Source organism: Elephantulus edwardii, unplaced genomic scaffold, assembly GCF_000299155.1.
Source record: "Elephantulus edwardii isolate Elephantulus edwardi_28Jun2011 unplaced genomic scaffold, EleEdw1.0 scaffold00481, whole genome shotgun sequence".
NCBI classification, from domain to species: domain Eukaryota; kingdom Metazoa; phylum Chordata; class Mammalia; order Macroscelidea; family Macroscelididae; genus Elephantulus; species Elephantulus edwardii.
The window spans coordinates 350,975-359,195 of NW_006400231.1; positions in this window are offsets into that span (position 1 = coordinate 350,975).

Consider the following 8,221-nt stretch of genomic DNA (forward strand, 5'->3'; position numbering starts at 1 on the left):
ACTCAGATTGATGTCTTCCAATGTGAGGGTTCTACTACCCATTCTGTATCTGTCAAGGTTTCTTTGTTGTTCATAGGGTTTTGGAAGGCCAACAAACGGCGTCAGCTCTAGACATGCTCAGCAGGCTGTGCTAAGAAATCTAAAAGATAGCTTCCTGGCCAATTTACTGGATGAGATCCATAAGTAAAGTGATCCAACAGAATGCGAAAGCTATAAAGCAATGTTATTAATATAACATGAAAGCAAACTCTTTTTGACAATTATTTCAATGTTGTTCAGTACATTGACAGAATTACTATCACTGCTGATGTCAGATGGATCTTGACAGGAAGCAGAGAATACCAAAGTTGTTTGTGTTTTATAGACTATTCACCTCTATTTGACTGTGTGGAACACAACAAACTATGGATGACATTGAGAAGGATGGGAATTCCAGAATGTGTGCTAGTGCTCATGAGAAACCTATACATAGGCCAAGAGGCTGTTGTGTAAACAGCAAAGGAACACTGCATGTTATAAAATCAAGAAACAGGTGTGTCAGGGCTGTGTTCTTTCTCTAATTCTTTTCATTCTGTGTGCTAAACAAATCATCTCAGTAACTGACCCCTATGAAAAAGAATGTGGCATCAAGATCAGAAGAAGACTCATTAACAACCCTTATTATACAGGTGGCATAACCTTGCTTGCTGAAAGTGAAAAGAAAGGTGAAGAGGACTTGAAGCATTTGCTGCAGAAGATCAAAGACTACAGCTTTCAGATTACATTGCAACATCAAGAAAACAAAAACCTGCACCCTTGGCACAATAGGAAACATCATGATAGATCGAGAGAAGATTAAAATTGTCAACCATTTCGTCTTACCACCAGCAGTTAAGATATCAAAATATGTGTTGCATTGGGAAAATCTGCTGTCAGGAATCTCTCCAGAGTATTAAAGAGCAATGATGTAAGTTTAAAGACCAAGCTACATCTGACAAGCCACAGTCTTTTCATTTACTTCCTACATATCTGAGAGTTGGAAAATTACTATGGATGACAGAAGAAAAATGGATACCTTTGAATTGTGGTGTTATATAAGAGTACTGAGCATTCTGTAGACTACCAATAGAACAAACAGTTCTGTCTTCCAGAAAGCGAGACCAGGGTGGCTCCTTGGGAACAAGCATGGTGTAACTTTATCTCATATAAACTTTTGGGATTGCAGTACAGCTTCTTACCACTAAGCCACCAGAGCTCCTTTCATATAAACTTTGGAGGGTCTTCTCCTTTGGAGAAGGACATCAAAATTGAAAGACTGAGGGTGAGCAAAAGAAAGAAAGACTTTCAACAACGTGAATTGACCTGGTGACTGTAACAATGGGCTGGAGTGTATAAGAGATGGTGAAAATGCATAGGATAAGGCAGAGTTCAACTCTGTTGTTCATAAGGTCCTTATGAGTCACAGTCAACTCAGCAACACATAACAACAATAATGATGTTGAACATTTTTTCACGCGTTTCTTTACCATCTGAGTGTTTTTATGAAGTGTCTCTTCATGTTTTGTGTCTATTTTTCAATTGAATTGCTTGCCTTTGTGTTGCTGAGATGCTTTAGTTTTCTATAAATTTAGAGATTAGTCCCTTGTAAGGCAAGTCATTGCCAAATCATAGGTTTTCTTTTTTCCCTTTTGGAGAAATTGTTTTATGCATAAAAGGATTTTATTTTTTAGAATTTCCCAGTTATATAGTTACTCTTTTGTTTGTGAGGTTTTTAAAAACATTTGACTGTCTAAACTAGAACAGGGACTACTGGACCTTATGATAGATGGAGAAAATATTGAAATTGTAATGATTTAATTTTACTTGATTCCACAGTCAACACCCTTGGTTCCAGCAGTCAGGAGATCAGGAGATGTGTTGCATTGGGTAAGTCTGCTCTCCAGGACTTTGTTATTACTGCTTTTATGTACTGTTGAATCAGTGTGATTAATAGTGACCCTACAATAGCTCTGGACCTGCCCTATCCTGAGCCGGTCTCACTGTCTCTGACATAACTGCCCCCCTTTGTCCAGTCACCATGTCAATCCATCTCATCCAGGGTCTTTTTCTCCTACACCATCCCTCCACACTTCTAAGCATGATGTTCTTCTCCAAGGACCGCTCCCTCCAAACATGCTCATAGTATGTGAGATGGAGTTTCAAAATCCTTGCCTCTAAAGAGCAACTTGGCTTTACCCGCTCCAGGACAAACCCATTTGTTCTCTTAGCAGCCCATGGTATGTGTAATACTTTTCTCCAGCACCACAACTCCAAGACATCATTTCTTCTGTTTTTCTTAGTCATTATCCAACTCTTAGATGCATAGCAAGTAATTGCAAAGGCCTGGGTCAAGTGTATCTTAGTCTCTGGATCTTTGCTCTTCAGCACTCTAAAGAGGTCCCTGACAACAGACTTCCCCTAATGGAATTAATCATTATATTTCCTAACTGCTGGTGCCAACAGAACTCCTGGTGTGTGTGGAACTCAGCAAGTTGAAGTTGTTAACAATCTTGATCTCTTCTCCATCTATCATGATGCTGCCAATTGGTCCAGTGGTGAGAATCTTTGTCTTCTTGATGTTGAGTTGTAATCCGTATTGAAAACTACAGTCCTTGACATTCTTCAGCAAGCACTTCATGTTCTCCCCAGTTTCTGTGAGCAAGGTTGTGTCATCTGCATAACATAGGTTGTTGATGAGTCTTCTTCCAATCCTGATGCCACATTCCTCTTCATAAATCCCAGCCTTCTGTATGATCTCTTGTGCATATAGATTGAAAAGATATGGAAACATGATACATTCCTGATGCACTTCTTTCCTGTTCGTGAACTGTGCAATGTTTCCTTGCTCTGTACTGACAGCTACTTCCTGGTCCAAGTATAGGTTTTGCATGAGCACAATCAAGTGTCCTAGGATTTCCATTTCTCAAAGTTAGCCACAATTTGTTGTGATCCAACCAGTCAAATGCCTTTGCATAGACAATGAACTACAGATAGATATTCCTCTGATATTCTCTGCTTTCAGCCAAAATTCATCTGACATCTGTTCTGATATCCTTAATGCCAAAGCCCCTTCTAAATCCAGTTTCTATTTCTGGTAGTTCTCTGTTAATATACAGTTCCAGTCACTTTTGAGTTATCTTCAGCAAGATTTTGCTTGTTTGTAGTATAAGTAATATTGTTTGACAAAATCTCCTACCTCTCCCAATTATTGAGGACTAGTGATGACAGTTTTAGGACTTAGATGTGCCGTTTTTAGACCATTATTTTTTTTCAGTCATTTGCTATGTGTCCAAGAACTTGACAGTGAATAAAGATGACAGAAGAAGAGTTGATAGTTTTGATTTGTTGTGTTGAAAAAGAGCATGAAATATCCAAAAAATTTCCAGAAGAACAAACAGGTATGTTCTTGAAAGGGTGCAGCCAGATGCTCTTTGGAGGCAAGGATGGCAAAGCTTAGATTCATATACTGTGACCTTGTTGCTGGGAGATACTATTCCTTGGAAAAGGACATCAAGCTTGAATGGAGAGGAAACCTTCAATCAGTTGGATTAACACAATGACAAGTGTGTCGCAGATGGTGAGAATGGCACAGAAGAAGATAGGGTTCAGATCTATTATCCATAAGGTCGCTATGAGTTGTACTCAGCTCCATGACATCTAACAACAGTTATGACACAAGGGAGTTCTGGTGGTTTAGGGGTAAGAAATTGAGCTCCTGACCCAAATACACTTGGTTTGAAACTACCAGCTGTCTGGAGGGAGAAAGATGAGCTATCTCCTCCCATGAGATTTATAGCCTCTCAAAACTTGCTAGAGATTCAGCTATGAGTCAGTTCTGACTCTATGGTACGTAACAACAGCAAGAGTTATGCTAGAAATTTGCTCTTAGTATTTCTTTTATAATCTTTGTAGTTTTAAGTTTACCATTTAGGTCCAGATCTATCTTAACTTTGTTTTTTGTTTATGGTGTGATATATGGATGTAGTTTCCTTTTTCTACAAACAAATATCCAAGCTTCCCAGCCGCATTTGTTAAATGGAACCTCCTTCCCCTGTGGAATGAATTTCAGCTATGTCAGTGTCAAGATTCCAGAATATGAGATGCATAGTAAAGTGGTCCTGGGGGTGGGGGGTCTGTATAACAATGAAATAACTTTTCTCCCAAAGAAAAAGGCAATCGGGGGGGGGGGGACAGGGAAGAAAATGTACAACCATGAACGATTGGAAACCCAAATTCTTTATAAACTTTCATTAAAATATCATTTTTTTAAAAAGCAGCTGTTCTTGGTTTAGATTCTTATTTCTAAGTATTTCTTCTTTTTGTAGCCATTATAAATTGTACAGTTTCCTTTTTTCTGTTGTTTTTTTTTTTTTCAGAATTTTCTTTGTTTGTATAGGAATCCAGAGGGGTTTTTGGTGTAGATCTGGTATTCTACGACTTTGCTTAATCTGTCAATTAGTTCTAGTAGTTTTCTTACTGAGTCTCTAGGATTTTCTATATATAGGATCATATCACCTGCAAATAGGTATAGTTTTACCTCTCCTTTACTGCTTTAGGTGCCTTGTTTTATGTTGATTCTGTATTTCCATTTCTTGATATACAGCTCTGGCTAGGACTTCTAAAACAATGTTGCGTTGGAAGGCTGACAGATTCTTTGCTTATGTTCTTTTCACAAGGGAATATTTTCAGTCACTATTCCTTGAGAATAATGTTGGATGCTGAGTTTTGTGTGTCATAGAAACTCATTGCATTGGAGTTGGAACCAACTTATTTGACATTCAAGACTGTCAACTGCAGGTGAGGAGATTATCTTCCCCTCTAGAACAGGAGGCGGGTTTAAACCACCAGAGGGTGCTGCATTTAGGTAAGCAGCACAGGTCTCTACAGACTAGGCCACTAGAGCTCCTTTTAGCTGGCATGTGCCCTTAATTAATTTGAGGAATTATCTTTCTATTTCTGTTTTGCTGAGAATTGTCATTAATGGGTGTTAGATGTTATCATATATTTTTTTCTATATGTATTGATATATGGTGTTTTCCTTACTTAGTGAACTAAACTGATTATTCTTCTAATATTGAGTCCTTCTTTTATATCTGCTATGAATCCCACTTTGTCATGATATATTATTTTTAAATGATGTTAAATTCTGTTGAGTATGATTTCCCTGAGCATTTTTGCATTTCTATTAATGAAGGATATTAGCATTTAGTTTTCCGTTTTTAGCAGTATCTTTGCCTGAATTAGGTATTAAGGTTATGCTAATTTTATCAAATGCGTTCAGAAATGTTCTATCCTTTTCCATGTTCGGAAATAGTTTGAGTAGAATTGAGTTAGCTCTTCTGTGAGTGTTTGGTAGACTTCTCCAGGGGAACCACTGTTTCTGTTATGAAGTTTTTGTTTTACTTTGTTTTGTTTCTGATATCCAGGTTCTCCTTTAGCTATGAGTCTGTTCTATCTTTTTTTCCTTTAGTGTTTTCCCTTTCATATTAGTTCCTAGAAGTTTGTCCATTTTCCTCTATTTTCAAATTTGTTGGAACACAGTTCTTCACAGTATTTTAAAAATTATTTTTATCCCACCCGTGTCTTGCCCCAAAATTATTTTGTTTGAATCTGTTACTACTTTGCCCATTTCTGATTCATGTAATTTACATTTTCATATTCTTTTCTTTGTTATATTAGCCAGGGGTTTGTAATTTTTGTTAACCTTCTTGAAGAACCAACTCTTTTAGTCTTGTTTATTAATTTTATTTGGGTTGTTGTTTTTTAAAATATTGTTTATTTGTGCTCAAATCTATATTATCTTCTTTTTCTGGAGACTAGGTTTCTCTTGCTGTTCTGTTTCTACATATTATAGTTGTTAGCGTAATGCATTAATTTCCCCCTTCTTTTACATGTGGATATATTGCTATAAATTGACATTTGTGTACTCATTGACAAGTATGTTGTGTTTTCATTGTCATTGACTTCAAGGACATTGTTCATTTAATATTTTTTCTTTTCTTACCCAATAGTTTGTGACTAAGTTTCTATATATTTTTATCTTAATCTTATATTACTGAATTCTGTTTTTATAACCCACCACTCGTCGGTCAGTTTGCCTTACTGTGGTGGTTTCCATGTTGCTGTGTGAAAAACAATCAGCGCAATTCGCCAGATCAACAAAGCAAATAACAAGAAACATATGATCATATCAATTGATGCAGAAAAGGGATTGACAAAATCCAATATGCCTTCTTGATAAAGACACCCAGCAAAATTGGAATAGAAGGGAATTTCCTCAACATAGTAAAAAGTTTATATGAAAAACTTAGAGCCAATATCATTCTCAGTGGAGAAAGACTAAAAGCATTTACCCTGAGAACAGGGACCAGACAAGGATGCCCACTGTTGCCACTTCTATTTAATATTGTATTGAAGTGCTTGCTAAGGTAATATGACAACAGAAGAAAATAAAAGGCATACAAATCGGCAAAGAGATGGTTAAACTATTTCTGTATGCAGATTATATGATTGTGTATACAGAAAACTCCAAGGACTCAACAAGAGCTTTTAGACCAACTTAGTTAAGTGTCAAGATATAAAATTAATGTCCAAAAGTCAGTGAGATTCTTCTACCATAACAAAGAGAACTCAGAAAGAGTGACCCTAACTAGAGACACAAAAGACATGTACAAAGAAAATGACAGAACATTTCTCTGAGGCACAATAAAAGATCTCAATAAATGGGAAAATATCCCCTGTTGATGGATAGGAAGACTCAATATTATGAAAATGACAGTCTACTAAAAGCAATCTACATGTTCAGTTCAATCCCAGTAACAGATATCAAATTCATTTTTGATGGAGATTGAAAGGCAAATTGTCAAGTTTATTTGGGGAGGAAAGAGAGCCTGAAGAAACAAAACACTTCTGGAAAACAAAAATTAAGCAGGAGGCATAGCACACACTGACCTCAAAACCTACTTCACAGCAGGAGTAACCAAAACAGCATGGTACTCATACAATGACAGGTGTATAGAACAATGGAACAGAATTGAGAACCAAGAAATGGACAACTGATATGTGACAAGGAAATAAAACATTGTTGGGGGAATTGTAAAATGGTACAATCACTCTGGAATACACTTTGGTGTTGCCTCAAAACCTGAATATAAAAATTCCATAAGGCTTAGCTGTTCTACTGCTTAGAATATACCCTGAGAGGATGAGAACTGAGCCACAAATGGAGACGTGTACACCAGTGTTCACAGAAACTTACTCACCTTCGCAAGAACATGGAACAGCCCAAACATCCAACCACAATCAAAAGGATTGAGAAATTATGGTATATTCACACGATGGAATACTATGCTGCACATAGGAGCAATGATTCTGAAAATCACCACCTAACTTAGGAGGGACTTGAAAGCATTATGCTAAGTGAATTAATTCAGTCCCATAAGAACAAGTACAGTATAAGACCAATATTGTAGAACATGTATGAGAATCCAAGGGGAGAAGCAGGAGCAGAGGGGTGAGGACAGGAGGGGCGATGGTTAATCATAGGGGGTCATCCATTTGATAAGTGGAGGGAGGGATGAGTAAAGGAAATGGGAAAGATCTGGTGTGAAAAACAATGCATAAGAACTTCACAAGTAACCTAGTATAAAGTAAAAATTTTATTTAAATAAAAGAAGAGTCCCTTAAAAAAAAGCCACCAGTGATGGGAATGATTATATGAAACAAAACGTGAATAAAGAAAAGTGTAAAACACAGTATCTATGAACTTTGTATGCGAATCAATATAAAATAATTTTTTTAATTAAAAAAAGGAAAGATATGCACCAGGGTGTGGAGTTAAAGAAGGACATGAAGTGGATGAGTTAGGCCATGTCCAGTGTAGGAACAGAGTCTGGCAGCCTGATAACAGGAAAACCCGCAAGCTCACTGGAACAAATCCTTGTGAGATAAGATTCTGAACAACTTGGGGAGCATGTCCCTTATAAATCCACTAGTAAATATTTATACTGAGAAAATGCTCTTGAGGAAATTCTTATAATCCCTTCTGGAACTGATACTATCTATTTTGTGGCATATTGTTAATTGTTTGAAGATTTTGCTTAAAAGCTTTACTTGTGCTCAATGAAATCACGTAGAAGTAAAATAACGTAAAAAAATGAAAATAAATAAATATGCCTCCATTAAAATGAGTGTTCTCAAAAAT